General features: G+C 47.6%; 1 protein-coding gene across 1 annotated transcript in view; it reads right to left on the bottom strand.

The window, feature by feature from the left end:
• Nucleotides 1-12,358, bottom strand: part of SNX4 (sorting nexin 4) — a 72,080-nt gene that overhangs the window by 59,286 nt on the left and 436 nt on the right. The window lies entirely within an intron of this gene.

Here is a 12,358-nt window from a genome sequence, read left to right as displayed (position 1 = left end):
CTTCCTTCTAAAAATCTTTTACATAACTGAAAACTTATCACATCCCCTCTCAGCCTTCTCTTTTCCAGATTGAAAAAATTGAGTTTGTTTAATCTTCCCTGTTACGTCATGTTTTCTAGACCTTTCATCATTTTTGTCACTCTTCTCTGGACTCTCTCCAATGTGTCCACATCCTTCGTGAAATATGGAGCCCAGAACTGGACACAATACTGTAGCTGAGGCCTAATCAGCTCAGAGTAGATTGGAAGAATTACTTCTCATGTCTTGCTTACAACACTCTTGCTAATACATGATGTCCCCCAGAATGATGTTTGCCTTTTTTTTTTTTTTTTTTAACAGTGGTTACACTGTTGACTCATATTTAGCTTGGGGACTACGATGACCGCCAGACTCCCTTCTGCAGTACTCTCCCAGGCAAGTCATTTCCATTTTTATGCATGCACTGATTGTTAACTTCCTAAGTGGAGTACTTGTGCATTTGTCCTATTTACTTCAGATCATTCTTTCCGGTTTGTCCTAGACCATTTGAATTTTAATCCTATCCTCACAAAGCACTTGCATCCCTCCAGCCTTGGTATGGTCCACTAAACTTTATAGCAGCAGAGAAAATCCTGTGGCACCTTATAGACTAACAGAGAACTTTTGGAAGCTGAGCTTTCGGGGTGAATACCCACTTCGTCAGACGCAGGTAGGGAAATATTCCAGGGGCAGGTATATAGATGCTAGCAAGCAAGCTAGAGATAACGAGGTTAGTTCAGTCAGGGAGGGTGAGGCCCTGTTCTAAGCAGTAAGGTGGAACCAAGGGGAGGAGAAATGGTTCTGTAATTGGCAAGCCCATTCACAGTTTTGTTGAGTCCAGAGTCTGATATGTCAAAATTTTGCAAATGAACTGAAGCCAAGCTAGTTTCTCTTGAAGTCTGGTCCTGAGTTTTTTGCTGCAGGATTAGACCTTAAGGTCTGCTAGAGCTGTGAAATGGCTTGCCAAATTACAGAACCAGTTTTCTCTCCCTTGGTTTTACACCTCTACTGCTAGAACAGGGCCTCACCCTCCTGACTGAACTAACCTCGTTATCATCTAGCTTGCTTTGCTAGCAATATATAATACCTGCCCCTGGAAATTTCCACTACCTGCGTCTGACGAAGTGGGTATTCACCCACGAAAGCCACGCTCCAGCAAACGTCTGTTTAGTCTATAAGGTGCCACAGGATCTCCTGCTCTTTACAGATCCAGACTAACACGGCTACCCCTCTGAAACTTTATAATGTACTCTTCAATGCCATTATTTAAATCAACTGATTGAAAATATTAAACCAAATCAGACTCAGAATTTGATCCCTGTGGGTCCCCACTTGATATGCCTTCCAGCTTGATTGTGACTACTAATAACTATTCTCTTGAAATGGTTTTCAATCACTTATAGCAGCCCTCGATGCATTCTTATAGTAGCGCCATTTACATGTATCCCTAGTTTCCTGCATCTCTTTCCCTATTAAGACTTATGCGAACAGTACAAAGCCTTACTAAAGTCCAAGTCTTTTAAACTATGAATTGAGGACTTCAATAACTCAGACAAGGTAGGGGCTAGATGACCACAATGTCCCTTCTGGACTTAAAGTCTATGAGTCATATACCAACATCTACCACCCCCAACATCCACAAGACTTGTTACCTATCCAAAGAAAGCTATCAGGTTTGGATTTGACACTGTTTGTTTTTTTTGACAATTCATGCTGATTGTTGTTACTTATCACCATTATGAACTTCTAGTCAGAGGCAAGGCAAACTTAAGCCCGTGGGACCATCACTGCCACCCCTTGAACTCCCGCCCGGAGCTAGCCACCGGCCCTCCCTGCTGTACCCTCTCTGCAGCCTCAGCTCAAACCATGCTGTCAGCCGCGCTGGGGGTGGGCATTGCGAGCTTCCTGCCAGACAGCGCTGCAGCATGCCCTAGATCCAGCCGGGCAGCAGGGCGTACCCAGTCCTGCTGCCCTGACCGCATGTTAAGAGAACAGGAAGATGGGGGGGTTGATAAGGGGCAGAAATACCGGGGGGCAAAGTCAGCGGACAGTTGGATGGGGCAGAGGTTGTGAGGGGGAGCAGTGAGGGGAACAAGGAATGGGAAGGTGATGGATAGGTGTGGGAGTCCGGGCGGGGGGTCTGTCCAGGTGTGGATAGGGGTCAGGACAGTCAGGGGATGGGGGGGCTGGATGCGGGCTGAAGGTTCCTGGGAGGAAGCTGTCGGGGGGGGGGGTCCCATGAGGGGGCAGTCAGGGGACAAGGAGCGGGGGGGGGGGGGTTGATAGGTGGGAGGGTTCTGAGGGGGCCAGTTGGGGCAGGGGCTAGGCGTTTGGGGAGGTGCACTTCCTTCTCCTACCCAGTCCTAGCATAACGTTTCAGCAATCCCCATGTGGCCCCTCAGGCGCAAAAAGTCCCCCCCCCAGATGTTTTGTCAAATTGATTGCTTAAATTATTTGCTCATTATTTTTCTGGGACAGAAGTCAGAGCTGACTATCTGTAATTCCTGGGTTGTCCCTCATTTCCCTTTCTCTAGATGGGCACTGGTATTGGTCACGCTGGATTATCAAGGCACAAAGATTCAAGCTCTACAGTAAATAAAGGGGCCGGCCACTCTATGCGTACTCATGGCAGCAACAGATCAGACAGGAATGCGCAACAAAGGCAGGCCTCCTGGCACCCCAGCAGAAACGTTACCTTTAGGTGGGAACAATGATTTGTGTGTGGCGTTGGCGGGAACGGGGAGTCATACAAAGGTCTGCTGCCACCACGGGGGGAGGGGGAGAGATTTGGCAAAGGCAACACAAAGGCACGAGCCAGCCAGAAAGGAAGGCGCAAAGGAAGCACCATTATACGGGCTAGTGAGACTCTGGACAAGAGTTAAGAAAAGACCAGGGCGGGGGAACCGTCCCAGACAGAATTCACAGGAGGGAGGTGGATTGGAGAGAGGCACTTCCAACCTGTCGCTTCTCTACACGCCAGGTGCTGCCGCCCCTGCCCGCCCCTCAACCCAGACTCGGGCCACTGTCCTGCCCCGCTCCTGCCAGGCCTGGGCCCCTCTCTCCTGCCCGCTCACCGGGGGGCTGCAGCCCGCTCCCACGCTATCCTCTCCCCGAGCGGACGCTCCCAGAGAGCGGCGCCGGCCGCAGGAAAAGAGCGGGCTCGGCAGAGGCGCCTAGGCCCGGAGCCGAGCCCGGCCGCCCCCTTCCCCAGCCGGCCGGGCCGCTCACCGCTCGCGGGCCCCGGTGCCCCCTCACGTGCCCGCTGCTCCTCCGCCGGGTTTTCTACCTCCGCGGGCCCCGGGGTTTTGGGGGGGGCCCCCCCGGATCAGCGCGCAGCGTGGGCTTAGCGGCCGAGCAGCTCGGCCATACCTGTCCGGCTCTTCCATGGGGAATGGGGGGCTCGGCTCCCCTCCGCGCAAGCCTCAGCCGCGGCGCCTCCGGGGGCTGAGACCGCCCCGGGCTGGGCAAACTCATCGCAGGGTCCCGGGAAGGCTCCCTCGGCCCCCGGAGCCCCGGCTCCTTCTGCTGACCCGAGAGATCCCCTGCCCGTGACGCGGATAAACGGGGTGCAGCCCCCAGTCCCCCCGCTGCTAAAACCGCAGGGAGGGCCCAGTCTGCGCCTGGACACGGGGTAATCAACGGTGGGAGAATAAACGTGCTCCAACTGCAACAAACTAACAATGGTGCCGGTGATAAAATAATAACCTCAATGCACAGGAAGAAATATTTATACTCATGCAGATTGGGAAGAATTACTGGATGATCTGGTCGCCCCGTCGGGGATAAATTAAATAAATGTTAACAGCGAGCACTAAACAGCCTATCAATGTATTCATCCACGAAAGCTCACGCTCCAAAACGTCTGTTAGTCTATAAGGTGCCACAGGATTCTCTGCTGCTTTTACAGATCCAGACTAACACGGCTACCCCTCTGAAACTTTATAAGTGTACTCTCAATGCCATTATTTAAATCACTGATGAAAATATTAAACCAAATCAGACTCAGAATTGATCCCTGTGGGTCCCCACTTGATATGCCCTTCCAGCTTGATTGTGAACTACTAATAACTATTCTCTTGGAATGGTTTTCCAATCACTTATGCACCCATCTTATAGTAGCGCCATTTACATTGTATTTCCCTAGTTTCCTGCATCTCTTTCCCTAGTTTAAGACGTTATGCGAGACAGTATCAAAAGCCTTACTAAAGTCAAGGTCTTTAAACTATGAATTGAGGACTTCAATAACTCAGACACAGGTTAGGGGACTAGATGACCACAATGGTCCCTTCTGACCTTAAAGTCTATGAGTCTATATACCACATCTACCACTCCCCACCATCCACAAGACTTGTTACCCTACCAAAGAAAGCTATCAGGTTGGTTTGACACTATTTGTTTTTGACAAATTCATGCTGATTGTTGTTACTTATCACCTTATGAACTTCTAGATCAGAGGCAGGCAAACTACAGCCCGTGGGACCATCCTGCCCACCCCTTGAACTCCCGGCCACGGAGGCTAGCCCCCGGCCCCTCCCCTGCTGTACCCCCTCCTCTGCAGCCTCAGCTCACCATGCTGTCAGCGCGCTGGGGGGTGGCATTGCGAGCTCCTGCCAGACAGCGCTGCAGCATGCCTAGATCCAGCCGGGCAGCATGGCTACCAGTCCTGCTGCTCTGACCGGCATGTTAAGAGAACAGGAAGATGGGGGGTTGGATAAGGGGCAGGAAATCCCGGGGGGCAGTCAGCGGACAGTTGGATGGGGCAGAGGTTGTGAGGGGGGAGCAGTGAGGGGACAAGGAATGGGAGGTGATGGATAGGTGTGGGAGTCCGGGCGGGGGGTCTGTCCAGGTGTGGATAGGGGTCAGGACAGTCAGGGGATGGGGGGGCTGGATGCGGGCTGAGGTCCTGGGAGGGGGGCGGCCGGGCTCGGCTCCGGGCCTAGGCGCCTCTGCCGAGCCCGCTCTTTTCCTGCGGCCGGCGCCGCTCTCTGGGAGCGTCCGCTCGGGGAGAGGATAGCGTGGGAGCGGGCTGCAGCCCCCCGGTGAGCGGGCAGGAGAGAGGGGCCCAGGCCTGGCAGGAGCGGGGCAGGACAGTGGCCCGAGTCTGGGTTGAGGGGCGGGCAGGGGCGGCAGCACCTGGCGTGTAGAGAAGCGACAGGTTGGAAGTGCCTCTCTCCAATCCACCTCCCTCCTGTGAATTCTGTCTGGGACGGTTCCCCCGCCCTGGTCTTTTCTTAACTCTTGTCCAGAGTCTCACTAGCCCGTATAATGGTGCTTCCTTTGCGCCTTCCTTTCTGGCTGGCTCGTGCCTTTGTGTTGCCTTTGCCAAATCTCTCCCCCTCCCCCCGTGGTGGCAGCAGACCTTTGTATGACTCCCCGTTCCCGCCAACGCCACACACAAATCATTGTTCCCACCTAAAGGTAACGTTTCTGCTGGGGTGCCAGGAGGCCTGCCTTTGTTGCGCATTCCTGTCTGATCTGTTGCTGCCATGAGTACGCATAGAGTGGCCGGCCCCTTTATTTACTGTAGAGCTTGAATCTTTGTGCCTTGATAATCCAGCGTGACCAATACCAGTGCCCATCTAGAGAAAGGGAAATGAGGGACAACCCAGGAATTACAGATAGTCAGCTCTGACTTCTGTCCCAGAAAAATAATGAGCAAATAATTTAAGCAATCAATTTGACAAAACATCTGGGGGGGGGACTTTTTGCGCCTGAGGGGCCACATGGGGATTGCTGAAACGTTATGCTAGGACTGGGTAGGAGAAGGAAGTGCACCTCCCCAAACGCCTAGCCCCTGCCCCAACTGGCCCCCTCAGAACCCTCCCACCTATCAACCCCCCCCCCCCCGCTCCTTGTCCCCTGACTGCCCCCTCATGGGACCCCCCCCCCCGACAGCTTCCTCCCAGGAACCTTCAGCCCGCATCCAGCCCCCCCATCCCCTGACTGTCCTGACCCCTATCCACACCTGGACAGACCCCCCGCCCGGACTCCCACACCTATCCATCACCTTCCCATTCCTTGTTCCCCTCACTGCTCCCCCTCACAACCTCTGCCCCATCCAACTGTCCGCTGACTTTGCCCCCCGGTATTTCTGCCCCTTATCAACCCCCCCATCTTCCTGTTCTCTTAACATGCGGTCAGGGCAGCAGGACTGGGTACGCCCTGCTGCCCGGCTGGATCTAGGGCATGCTGCAGCGCTGTCTGGCAGGAAGCTCGCAATGCCCACCCCCAGCGCGGCTGACAGCATGGTTTGAGCTGAGGCTGCAGAGAGGGTACAGCAGGGAGGGCCGGTGGCTAGCTCCGGGCGGGAGTTCAAGGGGTGGCAGTGATGGTCCCACGGGCTTAAGTTTGCCTTGCCTCTGACTAGAAGTTCATAATGGTGATAAGTAACAACAATCAGCATGAATTGTCAAAAAAAACAAACAGTGTCAAATCCAAACCTGATAGCTTTCTTTGGATAGGTAACAAGTCTTGTGGATGTTGGGGGTGGTAGATGTTGGTATATGACTCATAGACTTTAAGTCCAGAAGGGACATTGTGGTCATCTAGCCCCTACCTTGTCTGAGTTATTGAAGTCCTCAATTCATAGTTTAAAAGACTTGGACTTTAGTAAGGCTTTGTACTGTTCGCATAAGTCTTAATAGGGAAAGAGATGCAGGAAACTAGGGATACATGTAAATGGCGCTACTATAAGAATGCATCGAGGGCTGCTATAAGTGATTGAAAACCATTTCAAGAGAATAGTTATTAGTAGTCACAATCAAGCTGGAAGGCATATCAAGTGGGGACCCACAGGGATCAAATTCTGAGTCTGATTTGGTTTAATATTTTCAATCAGTTGATTTAAATAATGGCATTGAAGAGTACATTATAAAGTTTCAGAGGGGTAGCCGTGTTAGTCTGGATCTGTAAAGAGCAGGAGATCCTGTGGCACCTTATAGACTAAACAGACGTTTGCTGGAGCGTGGCTTTCGTGGGTGAATACCCACTTCGTCAGACGCAGGTAGTGGAAATTTCCAGGGGCAGGTATTATATATTGCTAGCAAAGCAAGCTAGATGATAACGAGGTTAGTTCAGTCAGGAGGGTGAGGCCCTGTTCTAGCAGTAGAGGTGTAAAACCAAGGGAGAGAAAACTGGTTCTGTAATTTGGCAAGCCATTTCACAGCTCTAGCAGACCTTAAGGTCTAATCCTGCAGCAAAAAACTCAGGACCAGACTTCAAGAGAAACTAGCTTGGCTTCAGTTCATTTGCAAAATTTTGACATATCAGACTCTGGACTCAACAAAACTGTGAATGGGCTTGCCAATTACAGAACCATTTCTCCTCCCCTTGGTTCCACCTTACTGCTTAGAACAGGGCCTCACCCTCCCTGACTGAACTAACCTCGTTATCTCTAGCTTGCTTGCTAGCATCTATATACCTGCCCCTGGAATATTTCCCTACCTGCGTCTGACGAAGTGGGTATTCACCCCGAAAGCTCAGCTTCCAAAAGTTCTCTGTTAGTCTATAAGGTGCCACAGGATTTTCTCTGCTGCTATAAAGTTTAGTGGACCATACCAAGGCTGGAGGGATGCAAGTGCTTTGTGAGGATAGGATTAAAATTCAAATGGTCTAGGACAAACCGGAAAGAATGATCTGAAGTAAATAGGACAAATGCACAAGTACTCCACTTAGGAAGTTAACAATCAGTGCATGCATAAAAATGGAAATGACTTGCCTGGGAGAGTACTGCAGAAGGGAGTCTGGCGGTCATCGTAGTCCCCAAGCTAAATATGAGTCAACAGTGTAACCACTGTTGCAAACAAAAAAAAAAAAAGGGCAAACATCATTCTGGGGGAACATATGTATAAGCAAGGTTGGTTGTAAGCAAGACATTGAGAAGTTAATCTTCATCTTACTCTGAGCTGATTAGGCCTCAGCACAGTATTGATGTCCAGTTTGGGCTCCCATATTTTCACGAAGGATGTGGGAAGACACATTTGGAGAGAGGTCCACGAGAAGGAGTGACAAAATGATGAAAGGTCTAGAAAACATGACGTAACAGGGAGATTAAACAAACTCAATTTTCATCTGGAAAAGGAAGGCTGAGAGGGGATGTGATAAGTTTTCAGTATTGTAAAAGTTTTTAGAAGGAAGAGGAAGAATACTGTTTCTTATACCACGAGGATCAGGACAAGAAGCAGTGGCTTAAATTGAGCAAGGGAGGTGTTTACGTTGCGACATTAGTGAAAAACTAACTGTCTGGTGGTTAAACACTGGAATTAAATTGCCTAGGGAGTTGTGGAATCTCCGTCATTGGAGATTTTTAAGAAGCAGATTAGACAAACACCTGTAGGAATGGTTCTAGATCAGGTTTCTCAAAGTCAGGCTGCTGCTTGTCAGGAAAGCCCCTTGGTGGTTCCAGGCCGGTTTGTTACCTGCCACGTCCACAGGTTTCGGCCGATCATGGCTCTCACTGGCCTTGGTTCACTGCCAGGCCAAATGGGGCAGCGGGAAGCAGCGCGGGCCGAGGGATGTTGCTGGTTTTGCCTTCCACAGCCCCCATTGGCCTGGAGCGGCAACCCGGCAGTGGGAGCCACGATTGGCCGAACCTGCAGATGTGGCAGGTAGACAACCGGTGCCTGGGGCTTTTTCCCTGATCAAGTGTGTGGCACGACTTGAGAAGCACTTGGGTTCTAGTAATTCAGTCTGCCATGAGTGAGTGGACTGGACTAAGCAGACCTCTTGAGGGTCCCTTCCAGTCTATGGTTCTATGACATGGCCTTTTTTCCCATCTGTAAAAATAGGGGTTACACTACCTCCTTCTCAGGGCTTTGAGGCTAAAACTCCTAGCACATGTGAAGCAGCTTTGTAGCCCTTGAGTGGAAGGGTACAGTAGGAAGGTATTTTACAACAGAATTATATTAAAATAACATTAGACTTTTTTCTTTCTGAGGGCACCTCTGCTCACATATTTTCTTTCCCACTAACAGTGAATTTTGACCATCAAACCTATGTATATTCATAATTGATCTTTTGTTTTTAAATAAACAAATTTTGTGTAAGAGTTGGACAGTGATAATTTTGTGAGCTTAATCAGCGATGGTCTTAACCTGATAGTCATTATCTTTATAAAAAGATACTAAAACAATTTTAACATAGATTGCTGAATTGCATCTTGTTGGCTCCTTAATAAATGGCATACCTCTTTTCGTTGGATGACTGTCAGGAAACCCGATCAAATGATGTTTAATGACACACCTAGTCTACTTATCATGACCTTACCAGTATTTCAGTGAGTTCATACTACAAACTTTGCGCAGCTGGCCCTGTCTGTATAAGAGACTATTTTTTAACAAAAAAAAAAAATTATAGAATGAAAACTAGTTCTACAGGGAAATAAGTGTTAGCTATTGTATGCAAATTAAAAAGTACCCCGGTGTTCCTGGTACTCTCACCCATGTCATTCTCTAATAGTGGCTTGAAATTGGCTGACCTACAGGCATTGTCATATAAACCATTGTAGTAATGTAGGCTCGTACTGTTAGTGCCAAAGAATGTTTAGTTCACTCTACATCTTAGACCTTTATTGCATTGTCAGACTAGGATTTTAAAATCTTGGCACTTTCTAAGTTAAACCTTGTTTTTATGAAAACTAATTGACCAAAGAAATTTCATCAAAACGTGGAATGAAAAGTCCTTTTGAGGAGACTTGCAACTCTGCCCTAGGTCTTAAGTAACTTCTTCTTTATAGATGGACCCAAAGCCTCAGGACAGCAGGGATATGGTAGGAAATTTAAAGGCTGCCTGAGAAGATGCCTTCGTGGAAGGGTCACTATTTAATTATTAAATAAAAAATTCTGTTTGTTCATTCTTTAGTTACTCTTAAATAGCACTCTTTCAGGGTGGTGTACTACGTAACTGCTCTGAAGTAATCACTTTTTCACATTTAATATAGACCCATATTTAAGTGATTTGATTAAAGAAGTTGGAAGTGTTGGGGGGTACTTTTTATTGGGGGGGGGGGAAAAAAAAATTAGGGGGGAGGTGGCTTTGTAAAGATTTTTGTCACAAATATTTTTAGTAAAAGACATGAACAGGTCACATGGCATAAAGGAAAAATTCAAGGGAAGGCCTGTAGCCTGTCCCGTGATTTACTAAAAGATCAGTGACAAATGGGAGGGAGAAGGCTCCAGCACCCGTCACTAGTGCTGGGATTCTAAGGTCCACCTGACCACACACTGGCGGCTTGGCTAGCTGCGTGGAGCCCCACCCGGACATAACAGGCAGTGAGGCGAGTGCTTACACAGCCGTTGCATTGTTGGCAGAAAATGTCTCCATGTGACATGCCCAAAAGGACATATTAGGGATGTCCATGTATTACACAGCTCCAGTGGCCCAGTAATTCCTTGCATAAGGAACAAAAATTGATAATGGCTCTTTGAGTCTAGCAGACAAGGTTATAAACAAGATCCAATTGCTGGAAGGTTGAGCCAGACAGTTCAGAATATGGAAATAAGCGTGCACGTTTTTAACAGTGAGGATAATTAATTATTTACAAAGGGTTTGTGGTGGATTTCATCACTGACCATTTTTTAAACTCAAGATTGGAGTTCCTAAAAGTTATGCATTGTTCAAACAGGAATTAATTCAGGAAAGTCTGATGGCCTGTGTAGACTAGATAATCACTGCATGGTCCCTTCTGGCTTAATAATCTGTGAACAGGTACACAGGGGTTGTTGACTCTATTTCAGCCTTACAGCCCGCTCTCATTTGATGTTACAGCACTTTTGAAAACTTGTGCCTGCACGTGCAAGTATTAGTTGCTAGCAATCCTTTGCTAGATTTTTTTTTTCTTACATTTCCTTCAATATACCATTTCCTGGATTATTTTTGTTGTCTTAGCCGTTAATTTACATAACCACATTCTGCTGTTTTCCAGCATGTAATGCTGGGTATGACAGCTCAATATGTATCGCTTTACAATATATCTTTATAGCAACTAAAAAAACAAAAAAAACCACTGGCTGTGAGTCTGTTCATCTAGGTTCTGTCTCTTGGCTGAATGACAAACCAAGATCCTGACCAGATTCCAGATAAAACTCCCTGAAATCAGTCAAGTTGAATTTTGGGCTGGACGCTGATACTAGCAACATTAGCTCTTTAAAAATCACTCAAGAGGTAGAGTGATAGTTTCAGTGACCCACCCAAATTCAACATTGACTAATTTCAGGGTGAGTTTATGTAGGGAGAATGTAGTTTCAGTTAGAATAAAAAGCCTTTTTTTTTGGGGTTTTTTTTTTTGTGTATAGTTTGTCTTAAACTGTTGTGTATAGAATTCTGCACTATTTGAACAAATGCCACGTTTCTGCTTTTCTATACTGGTAATTTCCTGAAAGTCTTCACCAATGCTAGCTCCAAAGGGAGTGCCAAGTTTAGGCCAGCCGCCATTGGTTTTATTGCTGTATTGTCTAACTCTGGTTGTTCATACTGTAGAAATTTAAACTTTCTTCCTCTCCAAAAGTCAGTGTAAAACCACCTTTTAGCGAACCCCCACTAGAAAAGCCATTTGTTATTTGTATGTATGTTAAATCTTGTTTTCTGTTGGACACCCGTTGCAAACTTCCAGTAGATGAAGGTGCACCGTATATTGCATACATTCTTTCACATGAGAGCTGAGGTTTTCTGTAGTTTCTAGGGTAGCGTTATAGCATTGAACCTTTCACTGGAAAAAATTAGGAGCTCTGGATTAATTTGGAGTAAGAGAGAGGTTGATTCCTGTAGGCACCAAATGCAATCCTCCCCACACGATCATTCACAGTTTACTGCCTGCAAAAAATCACTTTCATCTATTGCTTTGATCAGATCACCCCTCTCTTTTGCATCCCTCCACTCGCTCTCTTTTCTGCATCACATCAAACATAATTGGTTTTCATTTTCAAGGCCATTCACAGCCTACCATATGCTATTGAGATTTGCCTCCTGCCTCTCTCTTACCATTTGATGCCACTTTTTCGTCATCCACTTGTTAAATTTCAAATAAGCACCTTTATGCTTTTGTCGTCCTGCCCTTCATGCATGGGGGAGTTCCCTGTAATTCATAGTGCAAAGCTTCTTATTGACCTTTATTCAAATCCTTTCCTTAAAATCAGCACAGAATCCTGTGGCACCTTATAGACTAACAGACATTTTGGATCATGAGCTTTCGTGGTGAATACCCACTTCGTCGATGAATGTAGTGGAAAATTCCTTAAATGCTTCCTTTACATATAAGCCTGCAACACTTGATTGTGGTCAGACAGCTCATTGTACTGAGTTGCTGTCTGCCACTCATATGACCAATATTCTTGGATCTCTGTCT

This window comes from Chelonoidis abingdonii, chromosome 10 (assembly GCF_003597395.2).
Source record: "Chelonoidis abingdonii isolate Lonesome George chromosome 10, CheloAbing_2.0, whole genome shotgun sequence".
Lineage (NCBI taxonomy): Eukaryota > Metazoa > Chordata > Testudines > Testudinidae > Chelonoidis > Chelonoidis abingdonii.
This window is presented reverse-complemented; position numbering and strand designations above follow the sequence as displayed.